This window comes from Crinia signifera, chromosome 19 (genome assembly GCF_055691185.1).
Source record: "Crinia signifera chromosome 19, ASM5569118v1, whole genome shotgun sequence".
In the NCBI taxonomy this organism is placed as follows: Eukaryota; Metazoa; Chordata; class Amphibia; order Anura; family Myobatrachidae; genus Crinia; species Crinia signifera.
This window is the reverse complement of record NC_139226.1, coordinates 19,955,981-19,974,070: the sequence shown is the minus strand read 5'-3', so window position 1 is coordinate 19,974,070 and position 18,090 is coordinate 19,955,981. Positions and strand designations below refer to the sequence as shown.

General features: G+C 49.1%; 1 protein-coding gene across 1 annotated transcript in view; it reads left to right on the top strand.

The window, feature by feature from the left end:
- IGLON5 (IgLON family member 5) overlaps positions 1-18,090 on the top strand; it is a 340,687-nt gene that overhangs the window by 127,827 nt on the left and 194,770 nt on the right. The gene's annotated exons all lie outside the window — the stretch shown is intronic.

The window sequence follows — 18,090 nt, the reverse complement described above, 5'->3', positions numbered from 1 at the left end:
CTGTTTCGATACAAAGTTTCTGTGTAGAACTTTGGCTGCAGAAATATTTGTAATTGACGAACAATTAAGTTCCCACCGCAGCTTACAGGTTACCATACGGCCTTCATACGCTTCATAAGACAATGTGCCAAGGTCAGTGCATCTAACACCTCAAGTGCCAAGGACAGCTTCAAGTGCACCAAGCTGGATGGTCTCCCATATGTTGTAAATTCCTTATGGAAGATGATAACCACTGGGTCATGGGTTTGATTCCAAGCAGGGCCTGATCAGTGTGGAGTTTGTATGTTATGCCCATGCTACAACACTCCAAAACATAACTGTAGGATAGTTGGCTTCAATAAAAAAATAGAATATATATATATATATATATATATATATATATATATATATATATATATATGAAGAGAAAAGGTGTAGAGGTGCGCTCAGAAGATAGTTTCACCAATCCACAATTGGAAAAATATAAAACATTTATTACATAATCAGCTTAATCTCTCCCCATGCTGATTAAGACTGAGGCTAACAGATTCAGAATTGACTGTGCAGTTGGAAAATAAGTCATCTGTCGGAGAGGTGGTTTTTTTGTGCTTCTTTATTCGATTCCATTATACTCATCACTAAGTGGAGTATCACAGGGTCACCGGAATAACTACTGTGACCACATCTCCCTTTATAATTCCCAAAAGGGCTACCCAATATATTTTCGTTTGTATCGAACCAAGGTATATAAAGTCCATAGATCCTGGTGTATTCCCCCTGAAGAAGTCCCTAGTGGACGAAAGGCGTAGGGTTCTGCGTGATCTTTCAACACCTATGATCAAAGCTGTATTGGATGACAATGACACACCATGAAATTGTATAATTGATTTCAAATGAGAAGCTTTTTATGAAAGTATTTTTAACTGCTTTACTGTATGTAATAAATGTTTTATATTTTTCCAATTGTGGATTGGTGAAACTATATTCTGAGCGCACCTCTACACCTTTTCTCTTCATTCTTTACGTCAGACTCCCATTAGTGGCGGAGTCTCTAGAGTCGTGCTGCTCACCCAATAGCACAGGATAGGGTCACAAACCCCCCCTTTTCATATATATATATATATTTATATATATATATATATAGCCAACTACTCCTCACCTCTATGAGTTGAAGTGCCGCCTGTGACCACTAGAGGTCCATGGACTATAAGGGATCACCAGTTGCGTATAACGCTGTATACGGAGACTCTGGACCCTGTGTTTCTATCTCTTTAAGACTCTGCTTCATTCACATTTCAGATAAATGGAGAGAAGTACAATTACTCCCTCTCTCCTCCCTCCTCCCTTTCTTCCTCCGTCTAAATACAACCAACTTGAAAGTCTTTATGTAGGAAGCTGATTGGTGATTTGTGATGGAATTAATTCAATTAAAAATAACTTTATCCTAAACGACAGGCTAGAAGACGGGATATGACTGACAAAGGGGTCCTGTCTAATTGAGTATTAAGAAAAAGTCTCAAAGTAATTAGCTGAGATTAGGGGAAAGGAATCCAAGACTGAATGCGGAGACAGAGATGGAGGAAGCCAGCGGCAAGAAGGGAGGAAAAGAAGTGAAAAGAAAGGGTGGTGTTTAATTAGAGTGCAAGCTCTTCAGGCCAGAATAATAATGATAGCAATAAAAAAAAAAGAAGATAAAAAATTACACCATTACCTGAATACATTGGGCAGCCATGACCTGGGCTTGACTTTCATTGGACTGCAGCCCATCACTCACAGGGAATTAATGACCTCACAGACATACTGTGATAGGCAAGTTCTGTTCCTTGTCCACTGATTGGCTGAATATTGGTTTAGCCCACAAAATGGCTGCCTTAATAATTCCCTTATATCAGCCATGCTCATATTGCAGAGCATTGTCAGATTAGATGAAACAATTGTAATCTGTTCATTATTCAACCCTATTCTATATAATATAACCCCGTATCATCATGGCATACATACCTCAGAAGCTGAAGTGACCTGAAGGTGTACAGCCCCCTCATACAGTATCTGCAGTGGGTATTCAGGAGAAAGATGTTGAGGTACTAGTTAATTTACCGGTGCTCAAGCATGGTAATATCTGCAGTCTGGACTGTTAGGAGGGGCATGAGGACAGGAAACACTGCCACACAGGTGGTTGATGAGGAGAGCGCTCTACTGGTACATTTATGGCAGCATATTACAGGTGAAAAGGTTTTGGGCAAGGGTGTAGCTACCATAGGTGCAGATGCTATGGGGCCCAGAGCAGGGAGGGGCCACCTTCCCTGTCACAGTTACATGTGTTATATACAGGGTGTAACTACCATAGGTGCAGGGAGTGCAGCTGCTATGGGGCCCAGAGCTGAGAGGGGCCACCTTCCCTGTCACAGTTACATGTGTTATATACAGGGGTGTAGCTACCATAGGTGCAGGGAGTGCAGCTGCTATGGGGCCCAGAGCTGAGAGGGGCCACCTTCCCTGTCACAGTTACATGTGTTATATACAGGGTGTAGCTACCATAGGTGCAGGGGGTGCAGCTGCTATGGGGCCCAGAGCTGAGAGGGGCCACCTTCCCTGTCACAGTTACATGTGTTATATACAGGATGTAGCTACCATAGGTGCAGGGAGTGCAGCTGCTATGGGGCCCAGAGCTGAGAGGGGCCACCTTCCCTGTCACAGGTACATGTGTTATATACAGGGGTGTAGCTACCATAGGTGCAGGGAGTGCAGCTGCTATGGGGCCCAGAGCTGAGAGGGCCCACCTTCCCTGTCACAGTTACGTGTGATATATACAGGGGTGTAGCTACCATAGGTGCAGGGGGTGCAGCTGCTATGGGGCCAGAGCTGAGAGGGGCCACCTTCCCTGTCACAGTTACATGTGTTATATACAGGGTGTAGCTACCATAGGTGCAGGGGGTGCTGCTGCTATGGGGCCAGAGCTGAGAGGGGCCACCTTCCCTGTCACAGTTACATGTGTTATATACAGGGTGTAGCTACCATAGGTGCAGGGAGTGCAGATGCTATGGGGCCCAGAGCTGAGAGGGGCCACCTTCCCTGTCACAGTTACATGTGTTATATACAGGGTATAGCTACCATAGGTGCACGGGGTGCAGCTGCTATGGGGAACAGAGCTGAGAGGGGCCACCTTCCCTGTCACAGTTACATGTTATATACAGGGTGTAGCTACCATAGGTGCAGGGAGTACAGCTGCTATGGGGACCAGAGCTGAGAGGGGCCACCTTCCCTGTCACAGTTACATGTGTTATATACAGGGTGTAACTACCATAGGTGCAGGGAGTGCAGCTGCTATGGGGCCCAGAGCTGAGAGGGGCCACCTTCCCTGTCACAGTTACATGTGTTATATACAGGGGTGTAGCTACCATAGGTGCAGGGGGTGCAGCTGCTATGGGGCCAGAGCTGAGAGGGGCCACCTTCCCTGTCACAGTTACATGTGTTATATACAGGGTGTAGCTACCATAGGTGCAGGGGGTGCAGATGCTGTGGGGCCCAGAGCTGAGAGGGGCCACCTTCCCTGTCACAGTTACATGTGTTATATACAGGGTGTAGCTACCATAGGTGCAGGGGGTGCAGCTACTATGGGGCCCAGAGCTGAGAGGGGCCACCTTCCCTGTCACAGTTACATGTGTTATATACAGGGTGTAGCTACCATAGGTGCAGGGGGTGCTGCTGCTATGGGGCCAGAGCTGAGAGGGGCCACCTTCCCTGTCACAGTTACATGTGTTATATACAGGGTGTAGCTACCATAAGTGCAGGGAGTGCAGCTACTATGGGGCCCAGAGCTGAGAGGGGCCACCTTCCCTGTCACTGTTACATGTGTTATATACAGGGGTGTAGCTACCATAGGTCAGGGAGTGCAGCTGCTATGGGGCCCAGAGCTGAGAGGGGCCACCTTCCCTGTCACAGTTACATGTGTTATATACAGGATGTAGCTACCATAGGTGCAGGGAGTGCAGCTGCTATGGGGCCCAGAGCTGAGAGGGGCCACCTTCCCTGTCACAGTTACATGTGTTGTATACAGGGTGTAGCTACCATAGGTGCAGGGAGTGCAGCTGCTATGGGGCCCAGAGCTGAGAGGGGCCACCTTCCCTGTCACAGTTACATGTGTTATATACAGGGTGTAGCTACCATAGGTGCAGGGGGTGCAGCTACTATGGGGCCCAGAGCTGAGAGGGCCCACCTTCCCTGTCACAGTTACATGTGTTATATACAGGGTGTAGCTACCATAGGTGCAGGGAGTGCAGCTGCTATGGGGCCAGAGCTGAGAGGGGCCACCTTCCCTGTCACAGTTACATGTGTTATATACAGGGTGTAGCTACCATAGGTGCAGGGGTGCAGCTGCTATGGGGCCAGAGCTGAGAGGGGCCACCTTCCCTGTCACAGTTACATGTGTTATATACAGAGTGTAACTACCATAGGTGCAGGGGATGCAGCTGCTATGGTGCCCAGAGCTGAGAGGGGCCACCTTCCCTGTCACAGTTACATGTGTTATATACAGGGTGTAGCTACCATAGGTGCAGGGGTGCAGCTGCTATGGGGCCAGAGCTGAGAGGGGCCACCTTCCCTGTCACAGTTACATGTGTTATATACAGAGTGTAACTACCATAGGTGCAGGGGGTGCAGCTGCTATGGGGCCCAGAGCTGAGAGGGGCCACCTTCCCTGTCACAGTTACATGTGTTATATACAAGGGTGAAGCTACCATAGGTGCAGGGAGTGCAGCTGCTATGGGGCCCAGAGCTTAGAGGGGCCACCTTCCCTGTCACAGTTACATGTGTTATATACAGGGGTGTAGCTACCATTGGTGCAGGGAGTGCAGCTGCTATGGGGCCCAGAGCTGAGAGGAGCCACCTTCCCTGTCACAGTTACATGTGTTATATACAGGGTGTAGCTACCATAGGTGCAGGGAGTGCGGCTGCTATGGGGCCCAGAGCTGAGAGGGGCCACCTTCCCTGTCACAGTTACATGTGTTATATACAGGGTGTAGCTACCATAGGTGCAGGGAGCACAGCTGCTATGGGGCCCAGAGCTGAGAGGGGCCACCTTCCCTGTCACAGTTACATGTGTTATATACAGGGTGTAGCTACCATAGGTGCAGGGGGTGCAGCTGCTATGGGGCCCAGAGCTGAGAGGGGCCACCTTCCCTGTCACAGTTACATGTGTTATATACAGGGTGTAGCTACCATAGGTGCAGGGGGTGCAGCTGCTATGGGGCCCAGAGCTGAGAGGGGCCACCTTCCCTTTCAAAAGTAACATGTGCTATATACATTCTCCACCATTGGGACGATTTCAATGGGGCCTACAAATATTTATTTATACCACTGGTTTCAGATGATGTCAATGATACCTAGAGCAGGTGTACACAGCATGAGCGAGAGGGGACGGGGGAAAACAGAGTGAAATTGAGGAAGAAGAGGCAACAGAAAATGATTGCACAGAAATGAGACTTTAATGGTGGAAGTAATCATCCTGACATTCACTTTAGTGCTCAGAGCCCCGGTGAAGTTACGCACCCTCCACTGTGCTTCACGCTCCCGGCCTCACTGCGCCTTGTGGGCTCATCCGCAGCTGATTGGAGACAGGAGTAAAACGCTCTCATCTTATCCTTGTCAGCCTGTTTCAGTCAAATGACCTTTGCTCTCTCCCTCTAGTCTCGACTCCATCCCCACCCCACTCCTATCCTCTCGATTTCTCTCAAACACCCCCCACCCCCGCTCTCCCCTACTCCTTGCTCCCCCAGGCCTCCCCTTTGCCGGCACTGAGAACGCAAGGGGACGCTCCATTAAGCAGTAATTGAAGTGGTGACGTGACTCTAAAGCTCCGTGAGTACTGCACAACACTCACCCGAGGGGCAAGAAGAGGCTTCGCCATGGGGGGAAGTTTAGATTAAATATCCAGAATCACCGAAGTAAAAAAAAAAGTGGGGGGTCAGCCGACGCTCCATTCCAATAAGCATAGCCAGGCGTTAACCTTTCAGTGTACGTCCGTCAAAAATCCCCCCCATGCATCCTCCTGATCCCATCTCCCGGGCCTCCTTGGCGAAGCGAGGGTTAATCTATCATTTTAACGTCTTCAATCTCGCCCCGTTTTTAAAGCCTGCCTTAGTTTAGCACGGCATCAATCACCCGCCATTGTTACTTGATTACTTTTGAAATATGACTGCAATATAAAAATCCCGCGTATAAAAATATTGTAAAATAAAACGGCCTTGATTATGGAGACAAGAAAGATTGATTCCCATTAAAAATGATATGGCTTTATAATAATAATCAGGCGGATACGGTTAACGCTATTGGAGATCTGTAGGTTTTAGTGGTTTTTGACACTCGCTTCACGGTTTAAGGCCTAAATTGTTCGGCTAATAAGCAGTCGGCTTCTGAGGATTCTGCAAGGGGGGAAAAAGTGTAGATAATTTGTTGCTTGGCTGAGTGCTTTTAATGTGCAGCAGACTCAATGTACAATGTTCATATTTAATAGTCTTAAGTGGTTAACACATCGTCTAATACCTTGTCGCTCCGGATACATTTGATGCTCTGCTTAGTGAGAGACAGATACATGGCGGCGCGCCGTGACAAAAACATAATAAATCCGTTAGCAGCGGAACATCGGAGAACGCGATCTTTCGGTAATTTGTACGTAATCCCAGGATTTCACCTCCCAACGTTATTACAAGACAAGCGGCTAATGAGTAAGTTTTCAACGGGGAAGGCTGAGAAATACGCAGGAATAGGTTAAAAGTAGAGGTGCGAAAATAGGTTCATTTGAGATGGTTACTAATGCCATTTCCCCAGCGTGCGGTGTGTCAATCATCGCGGGTGGGAGGGTGTCGCTGCAGCTAAATTTAGTTTAGTATAACTTAGACTTTGTTCTACAGTACTGTATGTACAGTATATGTGATGTTACGTCAATGCAATCACTGCATGCATAGCTGGATTAGTATTTTAGCCCAACTTGATGGTCATGACCTATTGGTTAAAGTGGATCTGAGGCCTACACAGGGTGAGGATGGTACGGAGTTTTAAAACGCAGATGTAAAAGGCAGATGTAAAACGCGTCCCATATGACCGGACTGCCCATAGGCACATGCTTGGTTGTGTGGCGATCAGTATTACGGTGCACACTTTCACCAGACCGACATACCCTCCAACATCTCATGAATAAAAAATTGGTACAAGCAGGGGGCGTGGCTACTGATAGAGGGGTGTGATCATGAGGTGTGGTCACAGTAGGTATGGCCATGGCAAGATCCAGCAGCGGAGTAGGGATGGCCATCGTTGCCTTTGCCATCGATGGTTGCCATCGATGGCAAAAGTGCAACTGCCCATCGATAGTGTGTAACTATTCAATGGATGACCATCGATGTTTTTAGATATATTGATGGTCATCCATTTTCTTTGATTGATTGGCCTCTAGGCCAATCAAAATGTGGGGGCGGGGCTTCACGGGTGCCAGGGGCGGAGCTATGCTCCGTGTCCCGACACCTTGGGGAAAAAGCAAAAACGAAACTATTCGTTTAAGCTTGACATCGATGGTGGGAAACTATCTGGTTCTCCCCCATCGATGGCAAAACTATTCAACATCGGCCATAATCGATGGCCATCCCTACAGCGGAGCAGCTCATACAGAGGAGGCAGCTGTGGCCCTGCGTGTTCCTGCCCCCCCACTACATGTGCTGCTCTGCTCCCCGCCTGCCAAGCCACGTCTCTACCCACTTGCTGGGCCGCATTGCTCCATTGCTGGAAAATCGGTACAAAATGGAAAATTGGTTTTAACCGGTACAGACCATGAAAAAACGGTACTGTACCGACACTTGGTGCCATAAATGTGTGATGACTAAGGCCTGGCGTATGCTGGAATGCAGGTTCAGGGAACGCGGGATGTAACCACACTAATGTTCGCCTCCTGATGCGCAGGGCTAGAGGTGCGTCACAACACCGCCCAGGACATAGGTGGCTCACCTTAGCCCACCTTAATCCAATAGGCTGCGTGCCCAAATGCTTGAACACCCCCTCTACTCACATGGCACATAAGCCACCCAACCATACCTACCTGGAAGATCCTGCTTTGGTCTATAGTCCTGTGTTCTACAAATCCCGACCTGGGCCTGAAGGCGTTATCTAATGATAATCTGCTCCGGCTGTCTGTATAACTCCAGGTTCCCTTACATCTGCATGAAGTCCTCCCATTCCCGCATTGTTGGGAACAGAATCAGCAAGCCTCCCGTGTACTGTAAAACTGACAGGAATTGTTGCACTTGACAAACAAAGGAAAGATCCACAGTAAATTGGCCTAGTTTTGCTATCAATGCTTACGGATGCAAGGCGTTGATTCTAGAAGGACTAATAAAATCTGCGCTTACCACCGTATAACTTACTCCTCGTCTCCAACGCAGTACATGACAATGTTCTGACCGCTCGCTCTCTGTGTACTAAGGGAGAGCAACCAGGGAGCTCAGGGTGGTGTAGAACTACTATTCCCAGCATGCCATTCTAACCACTGGCTGATGAGACATATGGGGGGGGGTTTGATGATCGCCTAGAGATGGATGTCTGTTTTATACAGTCCCCTGTAAATGTTCTCCTACAATCAATGGATAATTGCTTTTAGAATGCAGAATATTCCACGTACGATCGTTTCTTAGAACCCGGTATCTCGGTAATCTGAATTTAGCAATTTGTTTCCGGTGACGTAATGACCGGCATCTGAACCCAGGGCCGTGACTAACGATTCAAAACACATTCGGCCGCCTTTGGTTGCATGCAATAAATAGTATAATCCCCTAAGCAACTATTATGTTATATGGAAGGCCTGAATGTTATGGCAACTTATAAACTTCCATGGGTTGTGAGAGATTATTACTCTCCTGTACATACAGGGGGCTAGCCAGCATGCGGCCAGGGAAGGGGGTTAGGATTAGGCACTACTTGGGGATTTAGGGTTAGGCTGCTGGGAGGGGGTTAGGGTAAGGCTGCAGGGTGCGGGGATTAGGTTTAAACACCAAGAAACGGTGGTGTAGAGAGGGGAGGGGGGCGGGAACTTTTTACCCAGGCCCGGGTCTGCTAGAGGGGCCCGGGTCCCCCCCCTTTCCCCTGGGCAGTGGGGAGAGAGATGACAATCTGCAGCCACAGTTCAGCTAGGGATGGTGATCGACCATCGATGATTTGAAATCATGGATGGTTTATGGCCGATGGCAAATACTTTTGCCATCGATGTGGAAGAACCAGATTGTTTCCCTACATCGATGGCAAAAGAGAACCGATGTTTCCTTTTTTTGTCAAGGTGCTGGGACATGGAGCATCCCTAAGCTCAGCCTCTCTCTTCAGCTCAGCACATGCTGCTTATTGCTGTGCTGGGGAGAGAGACCGCTGCTGCTGCAGTCTGTCCTCAATCTCCCTGAGCGGGTGTCCCACCCACCGGACAGTCAGCCACCTGCACCCCCTGCTAGTTTTTTCTTACAGGGCAGTGGCCACGCCCCCAATGCTGGTCACACCCTTTTATTTTACCAGGGCCCGAAACAGCTGACGGCGCCCCTACCAAGAAGCTTGGTGTTAGGGCTAGGCTGCTGGAGGGTTTAGACAGCGGGGCGCAGAGATTGGGTTTAGAAACTAGCAGGGAGGGTTAGGGGGTGCAGTGGGGGGGGGGGGGTGTAATCTGATTACCTCGTCCTGATCCCTGTTGGAATACCCTCCATCAGGATGCTGGCATCGGTATCCTGACTACTGGCAGGCTGTTTGAAAAGTGGCAGTAAGGAGCTGATTGGCTGGTACTTTATCTCTGTACATGGCTTATAGCATACCTCCCAACTGTCCTGATTTTTCCAGGAACATCCAATTTTTTGGGATGTTCCAATGTCCTGCCCGGGTCCGGTTGGGAGTCCCTCCGTTCACCGCACGCAGCATTAATTTTCGCAGCCAGGGGGACTGGGTGCATGGCCAGCAGCTCACACTTCCAGCAGCTCACACCTCCTATGAAGTGTAATAAGCCTTGTAAAGAGATTCTATAAACAGAGCTAAAGTACCAACCAACCTCCTAACTTACACTTTTAACCAGAGGGGCCTAGGTAATAAGCTTTAAAGAGAGATAAAGTTACTAGGATAAGGAATCAACCAACCTGCTCATAACTGCCATTTTTCACATGTAGCTAGGAGTTGATTGGCTGATACTTTTTTCCTGCATCCACTTTACCTCTCTCCAAGGCTAAGTTACAAACCTCAGTTTCCCTCTTTGTGCAAGCGATCCAAATTGAACTGTCAGCTCACTCGGACAGAGAACCAGAGTTTTGCAGCTCGGTTCTCCGGAGATGGCCCCAGTTTGCTGGCTCGGCGTAGATCAGATATGCATAGACATTGATGTAATTATAATATGGTGAGTGGCAGCAAACATTTAAAGGGATTATACGGAACAGCGATTTGCCAAAACTCACATGGGAGAGCAGAAAGGATAAGACAGGGAGGGAGAGAGGATAAGAGAGGCTGGCTGCTCACCGCTGGCTGGGTCCAAAACGGAGAGATTAGGATTTATCCCCAGTCTGTATGGAAGTCATTGTCAGGGCCGCTATTGTTGGACCGGAATACAGGACAGTGTTTGCAGACAGTAAAGGGATCGCAAGAGCAGCATCCAGAGGACGGCGTTCAGTAAGACGCAAGGCGAATAATGCGCTGCTAATGATGCAGCATCATGTATCGCTGTGAATGGGATCGGGGACATATTAGCCAGGGATTATTCCGTGTCACACTGAATGTGATGTCGGCAGTAAGGACACATGGAGGACTACCGTTGTTTGGAAGAGGCTGGCAAGATGGTGTGAAGCAGGCGGGGAGGGAGGGCGACAAAATGAGCCATGAGGCTGCAGCTGAGATAAAACGATTTCATTTCTACCGTGATTAGCTTAAAAAAAAAAAAAAACTTATCTGCTCCAGTGAGCAGGAAATCAATAGAGAGACTTTATCTGCGCTTCCTGCGGACCCAGGAATCTCGCTGCGTGCTAGTGGGGAGACAAGGAGAGATGGGGGGCCGGCAAGGACAGAGCGGGGTGCACCCATCTACAGATTAAACACTATAGAGCGGGTGCATCAATAATCCCATTTTGGACCTGATTACAGGAATTTAGCTTAAAAGTAATAATATACATATGCAGGACAGGGGTACAGATAGGAGCCAGGTCCCTAAAGGCCCATACACACTGGGCGAGTTTGAGCTGAAAGACGCCCGGTGACTGAGCAGTGAGCGCTGCTGCGCGCTCCCACATCAACGCCGGGAAAGCCGTTCATCTGCTGGTTATCCGCACATGAGCGGCTTTCAGGATGGCTTTGCATAGCGTGTGCTATGCAACGCTGCCCTCCCCCCTCCGTCCGGCGCCGGGCAGGGGGAAAGCTGCTCAGTGTGTATGCACTGAGCGGCTTTCCCCGCAGCGATGACAGCGGTCATCACTGTCCATACGCGCTGGGCATAGTCAGCCAGTGTGTATGGACCTTAAGAAGGGAAAGTGTAAAACCCCACTGGCACTAGGTATGGCATAACTGCAGTCACTGTGTATAGTGCATCACACTTACTTTCCTCCAGCTGGTCATGGGTAAGGCACAGGCACCAGGGGGTCCCCTGAATAATCAGGAGTTTAATTACAGTGGCATTGGTGTCAGTGCAGCGCAGAAAGAATTGGGCGCCAGGCCATCTCATAAATCAGCAATAAACAGTTTATTTAACATATAGCGGGGATATAGCGGGGATAACTTCTGAACACTCTCCTCCAGCACAAAGCATAATGGTTACATTATATCACTTATCACGCCATCTTCTCCAGCACATTATTCGTATCGGTTACATCGGTTATTTCAAGGCACCTCCTCCAACACATCACTTAATTGCAGCGGCATAAATATGGCGAACAGCAGTTCATACCGGGGCATCCTGGGACCAGTAGTGCTACACATCACAGGTTACTGTCTCTCTCATCCATAACAAGGACTCTTGTCAATGGGGGGCTACTCAGCATGCCACGTGGCTTCGACCACTCACCCAGGCATCACCCTCTCACTGGACTCTGAGTACTGCTGCTCTCACACTGCGATCAGTGGCGCCGGAACGGGGGGGGCGAGGGGGCAGCTTGCCCCCCCCCCAAATTACTGAGGCGCTAAAGCAGCTGTGCGGGCGGGCGGATGATTAATCAGTAATATAGGCGGGCGGGCGGTGGGCTGATTAAGCTTGATCCAGCCTCCCGCCCGTCCGCCTATATTACTGATTAATCGCAGCCGCCCGCCCGCACAGCTGCTTTAGCGCCTCAGCAAGAATCCGATTCCTATTCGCAGCCGTCAGCCCACATGGATGACTGCTGCGGGGAGATGTTGAGAACCAGCGCCCGCCAATCACAGTGGCTGTGGATGTGATGCGTCCACAGTGATTGGCGGGCGTGATGCGGGCCGTAGGGAGGGAGACTGGTCGCGTGGATCAGTGCATGGGCGGGAGCCGCGGGAGCATCCTACAACAGCCACAGCAGCAGCCATCACGCTGTGCTGCCACAACTAAAACTTAAAGGTAAATGCTGCTCCTCTCACCCTCCCTTCCCCAGTGACTGACAGATCCAGGGGTTGTCATTTACCCCTGGATTCACACCCAAACAGGTTTATGTAATTATGTCTGATTATCATAATCAGACATAATCACATAAATCTGTTTGGGGGTGACACTGCCACTTTTTCCACTTTTTACGAGTAAATGACAACCCCTGGATTAATGTCAGTCCTGGTGTCTCTGGCCACATGTATATGCCGCTGCCCGGTGTATAATGCCCACGTGTATATGCCGCTGCCCTGTGTATAATGCCCATGCGTAAATGCCGCTTCCTTGTGTATAATGACCATGCATATATGCCGCTGCCCTGTGTATAATGCCCATGCATATATGCCGCTGCCCTGTGTATAATGCCCACGTGTATATGCCGCTGCCAGTGTGTATAGTGCCCGGGGGTAACATATAGCAATTTAGGGGGCGCCAAAATGAGATTATATCTTGCCCCCCCCAACCTTAAAACGTTCCAGCGCCCCTGACTGCGATCTCTCTCTCTGTCAGGTGCCTTGCTGGGACTGGCAGCACTCCCCACATGTGCTGGGAGAGGCTGCATTCTCCTCATGGTAGTCTGCAGAAAAGCACCCACATGTGCAGCTGCTCTCTCGATAGAAGGGGTGCAACTCCTTGTAGCTGTGCTGTTTCCACAGCTAGGGACCATGGAAACAACAGCTGGTCATTCCATGGTCCCAGCAACATGCATTCACCTTCTCCTTACTATCAATCCAGACTTGTGCTGCTTTCTAACTTTCACTTTCTGGGCCAGATGTACTAAGCTTGAAAAGTCATAAAATGGAAAGTGATAAACCACCGGCCAATCAGTTCCTACCTGCCATGTCACAGACTGTGTTTGAAAAATAACAGGCAGTAGCTGATTGGTTTGTGGTTCATCACTCTACATTTTATCACTTTTCAAGGCTTAATACATCTCGCCATCTGTCTTTCCCTCTGCAGGAGGCTTGCATGTGTACACTGCCTGATCTCCAAACTTCTCCCAATCAGTGCACAGGAAATAGCCCTAGCTATGCATGATAAAACTAAATAGCATTTCTTCCAGTACCAGGGTATTACCAGTACCAGGGCTCTCCTGGTAATTTGTGCAACAATATCAGATGGCCAAAGCCCCAATCAAACCCCCCCCCCGATTGGTCCCTCATAGGACAGCCCAGATCCAGGGACATGGCCCACCCACATATTCACGCACCTGGGTATAAAGACATCACTCAGCCTACAAAAAACTTCTGAAAGGTTCTGACAAAGCATAGCATGTCACATACCTCCCAACTTGTGAGTTGAAGAAATAGGGACACGGACGTATGCATCCAAAAAGGGGGCGGGACATATGCAAATGAGGGTGCGGCTTATGTTAATTAGCCGCAACCTCATTTTCATACGAGAATAGACGCTGTGCGCATGCGCACTGCGTCTATTCTATTAGATTGGGGGGTCTCCCAACTGCCACCCCCCGCAGCGGGACAATGCCTGCCGCGGGTGGGACAGCGGGACAGGACCGAAAATCGGGTCTGTCCCGCTGTAATCGTGACAGTTGGGAGGTATGATGTCAGTAAAGCATAGCATGTCAGTAAAGCATAGCATGTCAGTTAAGGGGCCCATACATAGTGCAATTATTGTATGCAATTTGGACTAGGTCGCATCGCATAAGTTTTGCCATGCAATGATATGCAATCTAGCACAAAAAGTATATGCAGCATTTAGCAATGAATACAGGAAAATGAGAGACAGGATCCAAGTGGTTGCTATGGGCAACTTCAGACGCTTTAGTAAATTTCCCCCTAAGTGTTGCTTTCATCCTTCCTCCCAGCTCCGTCTGCCGAGCAGCAGCAAGCCATTACTGCGGCAGGCCTGCGCACCCTCCCCGCGGCACGCTCTACAGTATGATAGAGGCTGGGAGTGACACACGGCGCAGGTCCGGGCTGACCCCGCGCAGAGAACGGCTCCACAAAGGCCGCTCTGAAATCAGTGTGAGCTGGGGAGAAGTCAATACCAGGCTGACACAGGAGGCAGGGCCCGAGCCGAAGTAATGCACAGAGAATGAGAGCAGAGAGATCAATACAATCACATCTTAAAGGCCGTCCAGGCTATTACTGCTGATAAACACTGAATCATACACAAAGTGATCACTGTTCAATGAGGATTAAAATTACCCTCGATAGAGATATACTGTCAAATAAAGTAATGACTCTGCCCTATACACTGCTAAAAGGTGTTATTATGCGTTCCGGCCCTTATCCCACCCGGGCCCATGAATCTTGTAGGCGAAACGCATGGTGTATTGGCGCACAGGCCAGAGGAGGATCGCTACGGAGTCCGCTGCCCATACTGTACCTTTTCTGTGTCACCAAAAGCGACCTCAGCCGCCCTTATGGCTGTCTATAAAATCTAGTATAACTGCTCGGAGTATAATTGCCAATGGAGCGGTATCTGGGTCTTGGCAGTAATGAAGTCCGAGGGTCCCCGATGTGGTTATTTTTGAGTCCCTGCCTCGCTTTCGTTAACACTTTTGGAACCTGCTCTGCATAGCAATGTAGGCTTATAAGTCCCAGGTAACACGTCGTTTAAGGTCAAATCTATAGCTGCTTGCAAATTAACTGTTTATACGGTGCACTGGCCTTTATGAAATAGAAGCACAGAGTATTTCAGGAGATCTTACGAAAACAAGGGACCATTGCCGTTATGTGAGTATAAAATTGATGACAACGGTAAAGGTGCCCATACACGGTGCGACGATCACACCCGGTTATGGGCTGGATCGCAACGCATGCGTTTTGCATGCAATCTGTGTGCGATGCGATCAGAAGGCAGTACAAAAAGTATGTGCAGCACATACTTTTTGTACTGTGCAATGAGATGCCCGCGGAACGCGCATCGCACGGTGCAAACACACCGTGTATGGCCACCTTTACACGTGACTGATACCAAATCCTTGGAAACGATCTTGTTTCTGTCTATTTAGGGAGAGTGCCGAAATCCATTTAACTGAGATACCCACTGTCAGTGTCACTACATGCAGAAATACCACCCAGGGCTACAAAGTATTTCCAGGTGCAGCCACGCCCACACTGAGCATGTCTAAGTGCAGCCACGCCCCCGCGGAGCATTACAGGTGCAGACATGCCCTCAATGAGCAGGTCCATGTGCAGCCACGCCCCCCAATGAACATAACCAGGCGCAGCCACACCCTCACTTAAGAGGTCTAAGTGCAGCCACACCCACAATGTACATGTCCAGGTGGAGTCCCACCCCCACTAAGCATGTCTAGGTGCAGCCACGCCCCCAGTGACCATTTCTGCTTAATCTGTTCCATTTACAGAGATGGTAGGATATGCTCAGCAATGCATGGCTATCTGCACACACAAACTCCTCCGTTAGTCCCAGGGACCACCATTTCTACTGGTGGCCCTCTACTGTCTTTAAATAAAAATCCCAAAGTTTGGCCACAGTTCGTAACTGGACAAAATATATTTGCCCATCTCCGAGAATAGTGGGTAGCTAGCGACTGAGAGTTAAAAAGCGTATAGAGCAGGGTCCTCCAAAAGCGCCAGTGATACTGATGTGGGAAGATCATGGTTCCTTAAAGGGATACTTATCAAACCGTCTAGCATAGTCCCATAACCCATAACAGCCAATCAGCTTCCAGCTGTCATTTAGCTTGCCCAATTTCAAAATGACAGTTAAGAGCTGATAGTCTGCTGTGGACGTCTTCTTTGCTTTATCGCTCTCAAAAGTTTGACACACCTACCCTTAAGTGCCCTCCGTGGCTTTGCATGCCACAGACTTAACCGCCTCTTTCACCATTATTTTCCCATCTCTTTTCTGCATGTTTTTGTTCCACGCAGAATGATTTCGCAGCGGCCGGCTTAGGCAATCTGTGCTTCACCAGCTGTTGTGGAAGTACAAAATCCCAGCCGAGTTTTTTCATATTTTATATTATTCCCTGCGCCTATTTATTTTACAACGCTCTTTAATGCACGAACTATAGATTTTTCCAGCAATTTATAGGTTTGTTTGTGTTTCGCGCAGGATCTGTATTTACATTGGCATATGCATTGTCCACAATCTTTCTATCCGCGTACTTGGCAGGAGAACACAACCGAACAATTGCAGAGTTGGCGGACGCTGCTTATACACATTACAGGGTACTTACAGACCAGAGAAGAGTCAGTAAGTGCATCATATGTTACGCTAGATGCGCCTACCTGACAGTTATTCTCATACGTGTTATAGAAACGGGCATGACCGATTTTCCCTATGCATGAGTAAGGTATAAGAAGTATCTGGAAATTAGTTTTTAAAATGTTGGCATGACTGAAATGTGTATAAATCTCCACCAAAATCGGGTACAGAACCAGCGGATATAACACTGGAGTGAAAAACAAAATTGCGATCTGCAGAACGTTTATTATTTATGAACAGTTATATATCAGCATCGGTACACATAGAAACAATCAGTCTGGTTCACAGTTTTTTTCCATAGTTACAAATATTGCTAAGGACGACCAGCTGTTCGCCATCAGCCACATGGCAGCTGCAGTGTGTTTCCCAGGTTTTAGCAGCCAATTTCAGGCAGAGTGTGTACTGTACTTCAAGCGTCCTGTTACAGTAAGTTCCTTACCAAAAAATGTCATTTAGGCTTCTCCACTTCTGAAGCGCTGACCTCTAGGTGTGAGGCTTCTACAACTTTTCCACTCAAGTCCTGGGTCTGACCCAGGATTTGAAACAGGGTTCCAACCCAGGTCAGACCTGGGACAGGCCGTTTTCCACTCTGGGTTATTCCTGTATCGGTGCTATTCCCACTAGTAATGTTGGGGCCCGGGACTGACCTTCAGCCCCCTTCGCATGCGCCGGCACCCCCCCTCGCGCGTGTCGCCCCCCCCCCCCCCCCATTACTATTACTTATCAGCGGTGGCGGCGGCGCAGCATCTTCTCCCTCTGGGACTCGGGACTTGAGACTGGGCTTGGAGCACTCACTGCACAGTGCAGCCTGCAGAGCGCCGAGCCCCTCTGTGTCCTAGGCTCGGAGCTCTGCCGGCTGCACTGTGTATTGTGCACGCCTGGCCGCCGGGTGGGGGATACGGTATGGGGGATGGTGCCATGTCGGGGCCCGGGACAGCTGTACCCCTGGCACCCCCTGTCGGTGGCCCTGGCTGTTCCTACTGTGTTCTCTTGTGACAGTACATTGACGGTATTAGCATAGTCTGCTATAACTTGGCTTACCATATTGTCCCTTTAAACGGGATACGGTCACTAAGTCGACAGTACAAAGGTCGATATGCAATACGTTGACCACTGAAGGTCGACAGGCCGTGTATGCAAACGGTCGACATGGCTTTAGGTCGACATGATGATTAGGTCGACACACGCATTAGGTCAACATTGGGTAGGTCGACAGTCAAAAGGTCGACATGGGTATTTCACCTTTTTCTTGAGTTGACACGTGCCGACAGGTGGTATTTCATGCCCCAGGGCATGGAGGGAGAATAGAATAGTGTGCCGAG